Source organism: Mesitornis unicolor, unplaced genomic scaffold (genome assembly GCF_000695765.1).
Source record: "Mesitornis unicolor isolate BGI_N332 unplaced genomic scaffold, ASM69576v1 scaffold13711, whole genome shotgun sequence".
In the NCBI taxonomy this organism is placed as follows: domain Eukaryota; kingdom Metazoa; phylum Chordata; class Aves; order Mesitornithiformes; family Mesitornithidae; genus Mesitornis; species Mesitornis unicolor.
This window is the reverse complement of record NW_010165858.1, coordinates 12,118-29,139: the sequence shown is the minus strand read 5'-3', so window position 1 is coordinate 29,139 and position 17,022 is coordinate 12,118.

Below are 17,022 nucleotides of genomic sequence, written 5' to 3'. Positions count from 1 at the left end.
ATGTGTTAAAATTGTTCTTCACGTTTCTCATTGGGCTAGGGAGACTCATCCCTCTCCTAAAAAAAAAAGAAAAGAAAAGGGTGGCTTTTCACAGCACGTGGTTTGGCTTAACTGCAGTTGTCTAGTCACCTTGCTGGAACCTCCAGGTGAAGTCCTCTCATCTGTCATGTACAGGGCAGATGAGGGAGTCATAACGGTCCTTTGGCCTGAGTGCTGTGCAAAGCCTTCCAAGCTCTCATCTTCAGAGATGGAAGATATCGCCCTTTATTTCCTCTTGTGTTCGAAGGAGAGGATGAGTAATGGGAAAGGAAGGAACTTCAATTTAGTTTGAGCTTCTCTAGGTTTCTCAGTTTTGTATCTAAACACAGAAGAGTTTTCCATTTTATCACTCAGAATATGAGTGTACTTCAATGGGACTGGAATGAACCAAAATCTAGCCTTTTCACAATTAGGCTAGAGTAATTCAAATACTACAAAGCTATGTGTCAAATAGATATGAAAAGATGAACTACAAAACACTAATACCTATCTGGTTTGCTGGAATTAATATACCTGCACTTGAACTTACTATTCCCAAACAAAACCAGTCAGAAAACTGGTTGCCTTCACAAAGAACCAAGTAAAGTCTGTCACTCTTTAAGAAGCTTGCCTCACTGCTTCGGGGTGCGCACAATGTGTCCAGCCAATGTATGTCTTTCTCATCAGGTGAATATCTTGGTAGTGAAAGTTCAGAAGAACCAAAACACACCATGAAAAGCAAGAAGCAGAAAGCAGATGTCCCCTTAAAGTCAGTCTGGCATTCAGACCTACCAATCTCTGAAGCTGTAGAAGGTTCGATAGCTACCAGCTTTGGTTCAACGCTTAGGAAGGTGCCTTCTCCTGTGCTGGCATTGAGCGCGAAGCCATAAGGTCTCACCAGCAGTGTCAGCCGGTAGAGTCCAACTGGCAGCCTCTCCATCTGGCAAACTACTTCGGTTTGATTCAATGTTACGATATGGCAAGTTGTGTTGTTCACCTCCACCTGCAGGGATGATTTCTCCTCACTGAAGCCAGCCCCCCTGATAACTACTGTGGCCCAGGATCCATCATCTGAAGGAATATAATCAACAAGAAGACTTACGAATTCTGGAGCAGCAATGCTCAGGGTATACTTTCAACCAACAGTTAGAATTTTTTAGCATCTTCATCAGGACATCCTAAAACTACACCACCAGTGACCTCTCATTGTTCTCCATAATGTCTATTACTGCCTGTTCTTGTCCAGCTATTACCTATTCCTTAAATTTTTATTAAAAATTACTTGAGCCAAGAACCACCTTTTGCTTTAAGCACCAAGTCTACCACTCTCTCTCTCCCCTTTATTCCTCTACAATCTTCGTGTTGCTGGAAAAACGTGTCTGTGCTACATACTTTAAGACTGAAGCTAATTAGAAGTTCCCCACTAGAAAGTATGGTTTCCATAAAATCAGATATTTCCAAAAGAACACACATGTACATGAAATCATCAACATCTGGCAGATCTTTTTCACATAACAGTGTTTTTTCCATTTTGTTCAGAGACAAAACCCCGTTACCTGATGAATACTCCACATCATTGACTAAGGGAGTCAATTCCTGGCTGAACTGGAAAGAGCATGAACCAGAACAGTTTGCAAGCACATCATTCACCACCACCACCACCTGGAGACAGAAAAGAAGGTTACTCTAAATCTGGGAAGGGAACAGAGGTGGTTTTTAGAGCCACATCTACCTGGTAGACCTGCAGAGTGATGCCAGTAGCCACATCAAGCTACAGGGAGTACTCTGTGCCAGCACAGAGCACCATCAGACAGCTGTTTATTCTGCTGCTGTCTCATTACAGATTTAATTGCAAGGCTTGCTGGGGCACAGTCTCGGGCAAAAGAAAGCACAGCTTTGGAAGCTGTATCACCAGCCTTTCTCAGTGTCTGCAGGATCCTATCTCCCATCTTGCTGGGACACACAGCTTCTCTCAGCTCCTGCTCTTCTAGTCATCCATTGAAGACTCTGCTGGCCATACCCAAGTTCTTCCCACCCTGCCTTAGGAACAAGTTTATTATGTTTAAAGCACCCTGTAAGACTAATTAGAATAAATCCCAAAATGTGTCTTTTCAGCATGCAGCCCTCAATTTAATTTTTCCCCTTGTTGTTCATGCTGAAATAAGAAAGCTGAGCTGTGACCTTGATTATCTAACAAGAGATATCTCTTCTGAGATCTTGATATCTCAGAAGAGTCCACTGACAAAACATAGGGAAGATGAAGAGCCCCTCTTCATCTCTCTCTCAGGTATTAATCATCTCAAGTACCAATCCCTGCAAAAATCAAAAGCAGACTATCTTCAAGAACAGTAAGGAGTACAGAGTCACAAAATACTCTGCTTGAACAGAGACATGATAATTGAAGGAGTATTTTTATACTTGCTGCTAGCAAGCCAGAATAAAACTTCAAAAATAAAGATGAAATCTGATTGCTGCTGCCATTCTTGTTTCGTTTGGTCTATTTGAGAGTATGTCTGCACCACAGATGGTAAAGATATCACAGACGGTTGAAACACTGGACGAAGGGAAGTCCTCATGTCTGGCAAACAGGCTTACTAATAAAGCAGGATGACCTAGCCCCAGATGCTGTATAGCTGGGCTTTGAGAACATCCAGCATCCCCCTGTTATCACCACAGTACCTGGCAGTCTCTGCTGGAAGCAAAGCCAGTGATGGACGTTGCTCTGCAACATCTAAGAGCAGAGTTTGCAATATGTTTGTCCATCCAGCAGTCTCACTCCGCCAGGAAGCCCTCCTTAATGCCTTTTCACTTAAAGAACTGAGATTCACAGATGCTGAGGGGCTTGCATCATTTAAGACTAGTGCCACAGCTACCATCTTATTTATTTTGCTCATCAGTACAACAGCAGGGATGTTGAAGATGTATAGAGTATCATTTCCAAGTTTGGTGACCAGCACCATAGAAGCCAGCAATGGTGGGAGTCCAGAAACAACAATCAGCCTTTAGTCACTGCCTCAAATGAAGTAAATTCTCTTCCATCACCCATGATGACCACCCTCACCCCCTGCAATAGCTCTTGGAGGGAAGTCCTTCCCAAAAACCAGAGAGTAGAATCTGACCAATTTATGGCAAACCATAGAACAGATTTCTGGAAGGATTTAGGGGTAGAAGCAGGTACCTGAATAACTGTGAGACTCCTGGATCTACACGACCCAGGTGAATTAATAGGATTTATGACAGCACATTAACTTACCTGTGTTTTGTTATTGAAGGTAGCAAGCATGTCCCCAAATATTGGCCCAATAAACACACCCCCATCATAAACCACACGGCTAGAAACAGTTGGCTTCAGACCAGTGAGCTTTTCGGCAGAGACCTGGTGAAGAACAAAGAATTTAAGGTTCTCAGCCTCTTCTGTCCTGTGATTTTAAATTACAACCATTCCCCCAGAGTCCATACAGATTTTTTACAAGGCAGCAAATAACTCCTGGAAATCTCCTCTCAAGCTTCTTCCATGAATGAGTTCTCCAGGTCTAAATCCCCATTACTCAACACCTCCCTCTTTCCATCTTCACCTTGCAGGCAAAGTCACTGTAAACTAAGGCAAAGAGATTCAGGAGCCAGACTTGCAAGTAAAACCATTGGAATTAGACATGGAAATAGCTTTGAAAATCTACTTCTCAAATAAGACTTTGTGTGAAACAAGGGCCTGTGCTGTAGCTGAAGATATAGCTCGTGCTTTTATCACCATCGAGGCCAATGTCTTGAGCATGGGAACTCATTGTTTCGTTGAACATCATTTTATGGTTTTAGAAGCTGGACAGACCAATAAATAGTTTTTCTTTTGGGAGGAGAAAGCAGCTCAGTTTAAGTTCTTGTTCAAAATAGAACATGCTACTTGAAGCAAAACTTTAACATGATAAAACTTGAGGTGGGAGAGTGAGAACTGAAGCTTCATCTGAGACTTACGAGAACCAGATATGAAGCCATACAGAATAGTTCTCAGAAAAGGACCTTCTTGGCCTATAAATGATGCCACAAACCTGTACTGAGCTTCAGTTACTCTACTGGATCTATTAATTATAAAAGCTTTCACTTCTGTATAGTAGTCACTTTACTCTGCAGAGCTCCAATAAAGCACAGAAATTAAGTTTTTGCCTCGTCATTTTGGAGCACTGGCTCTGAAGTTCTAGTTTCTACTCCTGTAATTGCAATTGTTTTCTTAATCATCTCATCTAGAATTTTCTGAAGCTGCTGTTCCTAACAGGAAGATTCTTCAAGGTCTCACATGTGTCTGCATAAAAACAAACACTGTGAGAATGAATCAGCCATGACCAGAGACATTGAATGGAATTCAGAGAGGATGTTACTAAGAGAAATTACTGTACACTGATAACATTGGGCAAGTCTCCAGTTTTTGTTTTCCATGTCAGTGTCCAGATGCTTTCATAACAAGAGTTTGAGTCTTTGGTCACGATGAAGTCACTGGTGTTGAAGTATAGGGCTGTAGAATTATCTACGTTGGCTTGCAAAAGCTTGCGGAGATGGTGGGAGGAGATGTGCACTGAAACATCTGCAAAAGACATTAGAAAGCAGTGGATGTCATCCCTAGAGGACCACATCTACCTGCTCCTAGAAGAGAAAGATATTGCATTTTATTAGTGTGAAGCTGTTGTGGTTCAAGCATCTGTAACTGCCAAAAAGCAGCAGAGGGAAATTTACTGGGTCCCAAATGCCAGAAGATCTTCTGCATTATTTAATAACTTAGAAAGCTTATAAACATATCTCCAGCTACAACCATCAGAAACTTTATCCAAGCAACACTTTTTATTTCATGGAACCTGTATTACTGAGAGACATGAAATTTCAGTGTGCAAGTCATATTCCTTCAGAATATAAACACCAGAAACTTCCCAGATGAGAAGGGTTTTGGAGGGGTCAACCTCTCAAGAAGATTTTGAGGAGTTCAATCCCAGATAAATACAAATTACATTTTTTTTTTCTTTAGACATAGATACTAACAGCCATTCAAAGCTGTAGATACAATAAATCAAACAATTCCTGAGAGAGAGGGGAAAGCACAAGGTCTGAGGACAGGGCAAAAGGAATGAAGTTCATTTTTTAAAGGTGATGTTCAAAGCAGGGCACTATTGAGACAGTCTTCAGCTATTATACGAAAACCTTAAATGACAATAGAGGAAAAAGCTGTTTTACAAATATTTAAAGGCTGCATTTTCCTATTTTCTTGTTTGACTTCATAACAGAGCCTCTTAGTCAAGAACTCTAAAAATGGTCTTGCTCAGATTAACCTGCCCACTTTCATTCTAAGCCTGTGATTATTTAAACTAAACACAATAAAACCTAGTAAATCTAAAGGGTGACTAATTCAAGTCAAACAATTCTATTCACAAAAGCTTTGTGGTATCTGCAAACAAATTACCAGTCCCAGTAATCCTAGAAGAGAATGAATTTCCTTGTAACCTGCAAGGATCTTGTCATGCAAGAAGATCAAAAGTACATGTGCTGGAGAAACATCAGCATAATGAAATCTTGGTCTGTAAAATCCCAGTTCAGGATCTGACCCAAAGTTCTTTAACATCAAGGGAAGTATTATTGGTTGCTGTACAGATTTCGGAGCAACCCTACACTCAACACCTAGAACTCCTGCCCTGCCTATACTTAACTCCTACCTTGAAGGACATCAAATGCAAAGATTTAACAAATATCACAACAAGTATAACCTGCCAACCTATACCGCGAGCATTTCAACAGTAGTATGTTGTCTCCTCTTAATTTGGCTCCCTGGAAAGGAAATCCAAGACCTTTACTCTCATCGTTTCTTACCTGATATCACTGTATTGTCCAAGTGGATGCGGAAGGTCCCTCCGATGGGTGGGGATGACTTTTGCAGTCTCTGAATGCTGAGGCTGACTCTGACATCCTCCGTGGAGACATAGAGGTGGCCATACTCCTTAGAACCCTCCCCAAGCAGAGCACCTCTGTGTGACAGAGAGGGTTCACATGAAGGCATGAGCAGTCAAGACCCCCACCTGTGACACCCCCATGTCACCAGCACTAGAGGAACACCTATGAGAACAACACGCTTGAAGGACCTAAGGAGAGTGCTCAAACAGAATTGAATACTCCAAACTTATACCTACATAATGTAGACAGTGCACACAGTAGAAAGTTATAGGAAAACATCTTTTTAAATTATAATAGAAGAAATTATTCACATAGCACCAAGCACAAACAAGGAATGCCCCAGCACTGGTGTTTTTAAAGGACCGATTCAATGCAGCCTGGATGCAGCTACAGCATCAAGGCAAAAAGCTTTCTTACTTCATCCAGCAGTCTCCTCAAATCTATCAAAATCCTAACTCCCTGAATTACAGTGATATTTTGTATTCGAGTTCACCCAAAGCCCAACTTCCAAAATTTAAAATAATTTCTCACTTGCCACCAAACTCTCCTTTTTCAGAGAAAGACAAGACTCTGTGGTACAATAGTGCCACCATGTGGTTCAATGTCTGGAAAACAGCTCAAGTCTCAGATCTCAGCCATGGCTTTTGCAGAGCAAACTTTGAGGATATGAAATCAAAAGGAAAGCTAAGCCTTCTCATCTGATTTACAGCCAGTACGTAAGATTTTAGGTAATATCCCTGCACTGATTGCAGCAAGTTGTGTCAGAATGTGCTCAGCATGTGCTCAGTTAAGAAAAAGAGCTGGGTTTGCTTTAAAGCTCTCCAAAGCCAGTGATCAGCCCACTCAGTGTTAAAGCATGCATTGATTTCTGTTTTCAGTCTTCCTGGTTTCAGCATCACACACTGGTTTCTCTTACATCTTCCTCTCTGAGATGCAGAAGCCCACCAATGCCAAGAAGTTTTCTTGGAGGTTTTTCCCTCCTGTTGATCAATCTGCCTCTTAATCCTCTTTCTGACAAGCTGAACAGATTGAACTTCTTAAATCTCTCTCTCCAGTACATTTTTGCATCACTCTTTTTCTTTGTGACAACTTGGACTCTGAAGCTCAACAGGTGATTAATTAATTCACCAAAACCTTGGTTTTCACCAGGAAATGCAAGGAACCAGAGCAGTTTAATTCTGTTCAGATCTTAGCTACCTCTAAAAGCAGAATCCAGCTGTCTTTAGAGTACTCAGAACTAATGACACATTGCTTTGCTTTTGCTTGAAAGAAAAGAAATCACAAGGTAAGAAACCAAATATAGTTACAGCAGACAGAGATTCTCCTTCCTCTCAAAGGAGTTTTCCTGTGTGCACATGAGCAAGTCACTTTGGGTGAAGTAACTGAGCCAAACTAACAACTGGCTGCTGCAAAGAGGAGGGTGCATTGTCCCAGCTTCTCTCTTGCCTGGCTCTGTTCCCATCAGGACCTTGCTGCCTCGACTGGATACAATCAAGACTTTATAGGACTTATTCCCAGCCAGTATAGTCCTTTAATGTGCTCTCTGATCTGGTTAGCCTCTCTGCTTCCTATTTGTTGTTGGGACTTGCAGAATAGAAACCATCTCGGTAAACAAGGACACATACGGTGGACTCCCATTGCCTAACATGCCAACTGGTGTCATTAAAGGTGTATGGCAGCATCTCTGGCCAATCTCCATCCACTGTTACGGAAGGGCTTAGATCATCTTCTAGTCCTACATTTTATCTTGGTGGTCCATGCATATCTTACATGCCCCAGGTTAGTTGTAACAGCTTTAGCACCTCTAGTTTGGCAACAGAATCCCATTCATACAATGGAAATTCAAAACCAAAATCAGATACCTTAACTAAAATGTCTACAATCTATGTTCAAGATCCTATATTCGCAAGCAGAGCTCAAAACATTCATCTGCTGAGAGTGAAATTAAGTATCTTGATTTAGAACTGCAGCCCATCTACTGAGTACAGACATCTGTGTAGGACTCGGTCTGAAGAGTCTGAACTTGGGTCATTTGAAATGCCTAGTGGAGAAGACTACAAGGAAAGCAAGAGGAGTGACAAGTTGCAGCCTTATCCTCCACTGCCTCTCATGTCCTATCTCAGATGACAATGTGCTCCATACTTGTCAGGGGGAACCGCAAGAGGTATTACAAGGTATTACAGATGTCTACTCACTGTCCCTACCTTAGAGAAAGAAGGGGCATGCTTGCACCACAGCCAGACACCATCCAGGACACATTGTAAGTGGGAGAAGATCCCACCACAGATATTGTTTCAACTATCTGCCCACTTATCCAAGGTGGTTTGGGGTCCCTCTGAAAAACTGAAGGAAGAAGAGTGCAAGCATTCGTTAGACCAAGGAGAACAGCTGAACTATGTTATTTTCATTTCATAGCTGGATATATGTCTGCTTGGGTGTTTTGAGGAATTTTGTGTTTGTTTTTCTGGGCAAGACCATTCAAGTTCCATTTGTCAAAATGCATTTTCAAAGAAATCAAGAATATTAATATTTGGCAATTCCTTGATGGTTTTCACAGAAAGAAGTATAAATTCAAGAAAGGAAGATTATTTTTGCACCTCTTTTGAAATACCCTTCCCTTTGAAAAAAGTTCCAACCAGCCCCATCATTAATGATTTCAATGGACTATCCTGGAAAGACAGTAACAGAAAAGAAAAAAAAAAACCACAAACATATTCCTTTACCAGTAACAGCTCTGTCTGCAATAATGACTTCATCAAGGTAAAACGACCCAGATGTTTTCTTTTGCGGCACAGGGCACGTTAAGTCTATCTGATGCACAAACACCGGGGAATTGACAGGGACGTCCTGGAGAAGCATGGAGGTACTCACACACCCCTTCCAGAGGTCCGTGCAGGTAAAAGTCCACCTGGAAGACACCAAGGTTGTGCAATCTCTTTTGCTCTGAGATAATTGCAATAACCAATTGCTGAAGTGCTTTGTGAAGCTTCCAAGTAACATCAGGTACTGCTGCTATTACTCGTACACCAGACACTTGCTCAATGGCTTGCGATCCCTCTCTACATGTCTCTGTTGGGTTTAGATCTCTCCTTAGTTACCTCTTCTGAATCACAAGAGTGGGATGTGGGAATGACTACTGCTGCCCTATTTTTGGCAAAAACACTATGGTAGCATCAGTGACCTCAACAGGGGCCAATCCAGAGATCAGGCCCCTTGGGAATACCAGATGGTTGCTCAAGGCTCCTAGCTCTCTCCATCATGTAGCAATTTAGTCCCAACCTCCTCTTTCCGCATGCATACACATCCCTCACACAACCTTACAGTTACCAAAGCTGCCAACAACTTCAGTTACTGAATTTCTTCAGCGACTCCTGACTTTTTAAGTCTGCCTGACCATAACTTTACTTCTAACACCAAATCTTTTCCACCTATATTTCTATGTGAAATAACAAAAATCAAAGACCACGCCAACTTTTGGATCTTTGCGTACCAATGATCTCATAAGTTTAAAAAAAACCATTTAATTCATCTCTCTGTCTCACTGCAGAAAACCCACTGACTGTTGACAAAGAAGCCATGAAATTAATGTCTTTAGAAGCCTTCCGATGTGTTTACCAGAAGCAGAACAAACTCTCCATCTGTGGATTACTATTGTGAGACAGTGCATATGACAATAAACACGCAAATATACTTAGTAAATTCTCAAAAAGAGCAGAAGCATGCTGCAGGAATGCATTTGAAGGACAGAGGATGTGCCAGCTTACCCCAGCTAACAATTTGATCCTGTATAAATAAGAACTCACTTCTCCAAGTTTTCCCAGTATACCTTCGTACTATGGAAAATGTCATCTCTGGAAACAAGTGCCTGGATACCTTTTAGAGTTGGTTTCATTGAAATCCCATAGGCAGGTGATGTTCCTCTTCACTGAATGTAAAGAGACATTGGTGTAGGACACGGAGATATGAAGGATATTGCTCATATGACCTTTATGGGCAAAGCACACCTGCAAAATGAGGGGGGGAAAGAACTTTCATGAATCAAAACAGGTAATTTATGAATCTCTGTAGAAGATATTATATTCTCTAACATTAGTAGGGAAACACATTGTTCAAGGTCAGCAAGAAAGCCACCCCTTAAGGTCAAACTGCCTTGAATAATACCTAAAGGAGATGGTGCACTAGCATCCAGGTGACCTGTGTGTCCCCAGACAGCCTGGAACTGACCCCTTAGTTTTCAGTGAGGTTTTGGGGCAAAACATAACTGGGAATCACCAACAGAGACTTCAAGTATCTGGGAGGGAGAAAAGGAGACTGGAGGAGTTTGTGAGATTTGCAAGGCACAATGTTTGGGATGGGTGTCAGGTGGGGAAACAGGACTGGAAGAGATCTGTGAAGAACAGTGGAAGAAGTCTGGGAGGACTACAGGAGTCTCTGAGGACAATCTCTACCTTACTTCTCCCTTTTCATCAACACTCTACTATTTGCCTTCCCCTCGGTAGCAGAAAAGGGTGACAGGGTTGAAATCGAGACTTTATCTATTAAAAGCAGATGTAGGAGATAAGCAGAAAAGTTAGCCAGTTCATAGTTCTAAATAAGGTTTTTTGTCAAGAAGTGGTCATTCCTGCATCTTTTCCCAGCACCATCTCAACCTTTTTCTTTCCCTCAGCGGGGGTTACATCCCCAGAAGCAGAGAGGAGCCAGATATGTTAAACAATATCCACCATGTCTCATGGATCTCAAACTATTCATCCAGTCAACCAAAGATGCTCTGCTTTTTCCACAAGCATAGTCCGAAGACATGAATCTTTGTGGATTTAGGAGAAGTTTAAACAAACCAGTTGAATTTATAACACCAATTTGGCTGAGTATTCACCCCCCAGTACAATGTACTCATCAAGAGCAGCCGCTTACATGTGTGTATTGAGCAAGATCATATCTTGGTAGAGTTGATAGCGAAGTTTTCACCAGCTGGCTTGGTCTGTGAATGCTGAACCTCCCACAGAAAGGCTCCGTACCACTGACAATGTGTCCTGTGGCAATGAAGTCCTTCATATCTGACAGATTAAAAAAAGAGGGAATGAAAGACTTGAAAATAATTCAGAAGACAACAGTATGGTCAAGAGATTCATGAAAATACAGGAAACAGGCATCCAAAATTTGTCAGATAGACTTATTCTAAACTATTCCTCTGCCCAAATAAATTATGAATCTCTCAGGGCAATTATTCCCCAGATTAAGGGTGCTGAAAAGCAGGGAGGACCACTGGATTACTGTTCTGTGCATAAAACCTCACAGCAAATAACATTATCTTTAGCCAGATAGGGTATGTTTGACCAAATCAACCCTTGCTTTCTAGAAAACACTGAGGCAAAACCAGAAATTTATGTATATAACAACAGTGAACCCACATTCTCCTTTAGGATGTTTGTTCCATTGATTTATCAACCATGCCATTGAAAAACTGCTAGGATTTCTTCTGTTCCTAGTACATAACAGAATTTCTTCCATCAGAAAGTACTGACAATTCACCTTGTCTTCCAGTAAGAGAAGTGAAGTCTGCCAAGTTAAGTTGATAGCAGAATGGAAGAAAACCAGCCCCCTCCCAGACAACAACAACAATAAAAAACTAACAGAAAACCCCAAAACAAACAAAAACCCCACAAAACCACAAGCCCAGAAATCCATCAAACACACAAAACACTACAAAGGAAGAAGTTGTAAGGTTGTTGTGCAATGGTTGTTGGACCTGTTGAAATTTTCACTGGAAGTCTGTTGTAATATGACCAAGTCATGCAACGTGTTATAGAAAGAATCTCTCATTTATACTGGTTTTAATGTAATGTTTATAAACTCCCCCACCAGAATAAATACAAATAATGAATAGCTGATAAACACAAATATGCTTAAATTCATTAAAAGTGTACATTTACTGTCATTAAAAGTTTAAAGTACATTTATTTCATACAAGGAAATCAATTCTCACATGAAACACTGCTTATTTGTACCAGAAGATCCCTACCTTCTTTCTCAAAGCCGTCATGGAAGAGGATTCTAGCAGAAGTTGGCTCTGTTTCACATCCTATTGAAAGGAGTTCCTCTATTGCTGTTTGCACCTAAAAAACCCCATAATTAAAAACACAAAAAGCAGTCACAGTACAATAGATTCTGGCTCATTTCAGCAGAGTTTCAAGTCATTGTAGTATTTTTGTTATTAGTTAGGAACAAGTGCTAAGGCAACTCTGAATGAGCAGGTAGACAAATGATAGAGAACAAAATTCACCTTAACACAAAACATAAGTTTCTAGGTCTGATACCCTTTGTGGTGTGTGGTGTCCTTTAGATGTCCAGTGGACTCCTCAGAAAGATACAGATTTCTTACATCAGTTGTATCCCAGCCTGGACATCTCATGCCCCTCCAGGCTCTACCCTCTGTGTTGAATAGATGTCAACTATCATGGAGCTATCACCCAGGGTAGTATTGACAGTGATCAGCTACTGCATCAAGAGACCATGGGATTTTGAAGCAACCAGATCAGAGATTCTGATTTAAGCAAGAGCCATACACTACACATTTGGTTTTAGAGGAGAAGTGCAAGGGTCCAGTACCTGAAGACACCACATGTTTCATTGCAGACATGGTAGGCCATGATCAAATGCTGTGATATGTTTAAAAAATAACTGGGAGTCAGCCTCCCAAAAAATCCCACTGTGAGACACTCCCAGTAACAAAAATCCTACATTATGCAAAATTTGCATCAGCTTCTGTGCCAAACACTTAACTGCTGTCAAGTACCACAACTCCATCAGTTATACCCCAGTAGAGGGCTGGCTGTGTGCATTTAATGATGCCTACCTGACGAGCCGTAGCATTTGTGGGGATCATTCTGCGCATTGTGTTATTGAAGGACATACTGAACCATCCTGTACCAGACACAGTCAGCATCTGGCAAAAAAGCAAGTAAATAAATGAAAACAGATTCAAGCTGCACGAGACACACAGACTTCAAGTGTGATATCTTCTACCAAGGAGGATTTTATGGCCAGCATTTTCTCTTTAAAAGCCTCTGTCCCTTCAAAAGTCCCTTTGGCTCTTGTCCTCCATGGTCTGTCCTGACACAAGCCTTGGGCTCCTGTTCTTAGACTAACAGGAGCACAAGGGATATATGACCTGTGCAGACATGCTGACAGCCACAAATGGTCCCCAAAGCTCCTGACCTGCAGCTTTGAGGTTTAACCACCAGGTCAAACTCCCTTCATTGCTGAGCAGTTCATCAATCAATATTGGGTTGACCAAATAACACAACTAATGAGTGTGTTGTCACTAAGGAGGGGGGAACAAAAACTACCCTAAACTGGTATTAATTAACTTTAGTTGACAAGGTGAGGTGTTAATGAGTGCAATAAAACCTCAGGGGAGTTGGCATTGCTTATGCTTTAGCATATGAGCAGATTATAATGAAAATATAAGGCTTTTATCTCCCCATCAGTGCGTGCAAAACCCATGAATACCTTCAACTCACAACATCATTCATCAACTATCTCAGCAGGAGAAAAACAAGGTGGGAACACACTTTCATGTCCAGCATGGTCAAGGCATTTACAACTAGGATTTACTGTCATCCTTGTCAACTGAACCAGGGCCAGTCCAGCTCCCAGGGCCAAGCACGCAACACTAACCTGCACTTCTGGAAGATGCAAGGCGTAAGCCCGAATTTCATGCCTCTCGATGTAGTAGTTGTTCACCACATGGGGATTCAGCCACGTGTTATGTATCTGGACTCCAACTCTCATCCCATTGCTGGGTGCCTTTCCATGATGCAGTGCTTCCAGGTAGTACCTCGAGCCAGCAGTTAGCTCAAATTTCTGGGATTTTGGCTGCCAATGCTCACTCCAGTTCTTCACCCAGTTCTCAGACCACTCTGAATTACCAGCAGGGAGAGAAGCTATTCTCACCTATGTCCAGACCAACCAAAGCAATCGGTTACAGAGACACTACTCCGGCCCCGAAAGACACTTTGTCCAATAACACAGCTCTGTAAAAAGAGGCTTGTGCTGATAGCAGTGGGTTGATAGTTGACACATCCCTTCCCATGATACAGGAAAAATCCATCATCTCAAAAATGATTTCAGAGTCAATACAATAAAGAAGATCATTCTTATGGCTAACCCTAGCCCTAATAACATGGATAGTTTGTTTTACATCTCATGTTCTCCAAAAACAAAAGAACTATGTCTAATGCCTCCTGAGATGTAGTAAGTTACCATTAGCAATGCTATTTTTTAATATAGATAAGGAGAAGTTTGTTTCTTTTAGCCCTGTTGAGTTATTAGAATAGCTTAGAGTAACAGGTCACCTTCATTTATAGCATACTCAGTTTTAAAAAGGGAAGGGCCAAGGTTTTCAGAGGGTAGAATTTCAATGGGCAAAAGAAGAAGTAAGTGGATGAAGCTAAACAGAAAGCTTTCAGGTCCCCTTGCACTGATTGTTAGTGATGATAATGTGCTGAATTTATTTTAAAAAAAGGTCTTCTGGAAAAGAGATTCAGAGATTCTGGTTGTCGGACCAAGTGTTTTTCATGAGCTGAGTATCTGATAGGGCCACTATAATACAGCAAATATAATCATATGGTTTTCACTCTGTAACCGATTCATAATATGGGCCAATAAGCCAATTTACACTAGGGAAATTCCTACTTAAGATACCATAATTACAATCCTTTCCTATCGAGATAGCATTTTTTCTCTGCCAAGAATAATACCTTATGTTCTGGATCCTGGGACAAACTTAAGTAGAGAGACGCCTGACCATCTGCCTGAATCCAGAAGGTGTAATTGTTGGTCTGAGGAGCCACAAAAAATCCACGAAGCCTGGAGCTAAGCAAAAGCAGAACATCCATAGTACACAGAAGTTGCTGCAGATCGTCCCCAGCCCCACACTCCACTTTCACTCATACACAAAGGAACAGGGTATCCTGCTTTTGCTGGGTTAGAATCACAAAAACAGTTTTCTATTCAGGAAAGCTTCATTTCTGCAAAGACTCTAGTACTCGATTTAGTGGTTACAAAGTTGATAAGTCACTTGGTTTTAGTTTTCGGCCAGCGCTGGTATGCAGCGATCAATGACTTCAGCAGTTTTGAGCCACCTAGATGCAGAAGCCCTTTCCTCAACATTTCTCACCCTTAGTAGGTCTCACCCACCATTCTGCTCCCAAGGCCTACTACCCACCTTGTTGCAATCATTATACCTGCAGATAGCACACTTTGTGTGCTTGATATTAATATTGCTATTAATACTAGTTTTCATTATTATTATTTAAATCTGTTTCTATTTCAACACACTGGTCTCCTTTCCTTTTTCAGATTCCCCTTTCTGGGTGGAAAGGAGTCATAAGGCGACAGAACAACTGTCTAAACCATGACACAAGAAAATGAGAGTGAGACCAAGCTATAAAAAAACCCCAGACTCAGTGATTTTTAAAATCAAAGGAACAAAATTACCCATTTTCACGTTAAATGTCATTTATGCTTTACAGAACTTTTAAAAAAGGAAAAGAAAATCAGCTCTAAGAAAATAAGTATGGTTTTGTTGTTAGTCACTTTTTTGTGTTTCTTCTCAAGCAAAGCCTTCAATCTGAATAGGCAGGAAAAGGCTCAAAGCTACACAAAAGTTCAACTGAGAAAAACAGTTAAGTAATAGAAAAATTTAAACATTCGTGCATATTGCACAGCTTTGCAAAGTTGTGTCTGAAGGGGCAACAGACACCAATATTTTTGCAGCTAAGGGCAAATCAGTTTATTTCCATTAACTCCATCTGCACTGCAGCTGCCAACATCAGCTGAGGATCCCCTCCACATCTGGCTGCTCAAGACAACCTCTAACTGGAGCTCTTTCTACCTCTGCAGCAACGTCTTTTTGTGATATTTCAGCACATCCAGGCCAGGTACAGCAGAAATACTGACTGAAAGCAAAAGGAGGAAAAATAAAAGAGTTCACTGCATATTTTGAGCTTCAAAAGGACCTCGGAGCAGAGGGTTTGCTTTGATTTATAGGAGCTATGCAGTACGGCTTTGCTATAAAGAGCTGTCAGGTGTTATTGCTGCGCCTTACATCGCTAAAGGTGATTGCCATGGCTTCATCTCTTTTTAAGATCACCGAGTACCTGAAGGACTTCTTTGCACCAGACAGAAATCTTACTGGAGAACTGGCATTAGGTACAAACTGACATCGATATCCAGGACCTGCTTCTGTCAGATCTGAGGCGTCATCCCAGACTTCAAAGAGAAGCCCTCTGTTTCCTAGAAAGAAATGAAAGTGTTCTCAGCAGCAGCCAGCAAAAATCCCAAAGTACATGCTAGAATCAGTGGTGTAAGGAGGCAGGCCAGAACAGAAAATTTTAATCATAAATTGACTCTGTTTGTGTGGGTTTTTGCAGTCCAAGGTAGAACACAGATCTCACTTCAGGCAATTTTGTTCTACCTTGAAATCCTCCACCAGAAAGTACAAAAATCTGCAAAGTGCAGAGCATCCAACCAAGCCCACATGTCTGCTTTCTCCAGAGAAGGTACTGAAATGACCTACAGCCAAAATGAGCTAAGCCTTATTTTATGTACAATTTCCTATTGTAACGCTCCACTCCATAAGCAGAGTCTCCAGAAGCCTCTGCAGCCACTCTAGTCCAGTTATCTTTCCTCTAAATATTATCCATACTGTTTTTCAACTCATTTTCCACAGCCCTACAGACCAGGCTGACCTTCTTTCCACCATCACCCATGTCCCAAAGGTTGGTTGAGCTCTCCACCTTGCCTTTCCTTGCTATAGATTATTTTTGGTTGGAAGGGACATTTAAAGGTCATCTAGTCCAATCCATGTGCAATGAGCAGGGACATCTTCAGCAAGGTCAGACTAATCAGAGCCAATCTGACCTTGAATATTTCCAGGGATGGGGCATCCACCACCTCTCTGAGCAACACATTCCAGTGTTTCACCACTCTCATCACAAAGAATTTCTTCCTTATTTGAGGTCTGAGTGTACCCTTTTTTGGTTTAAAACCTTGTCCTATTGCAACAAGCCCTGCTAA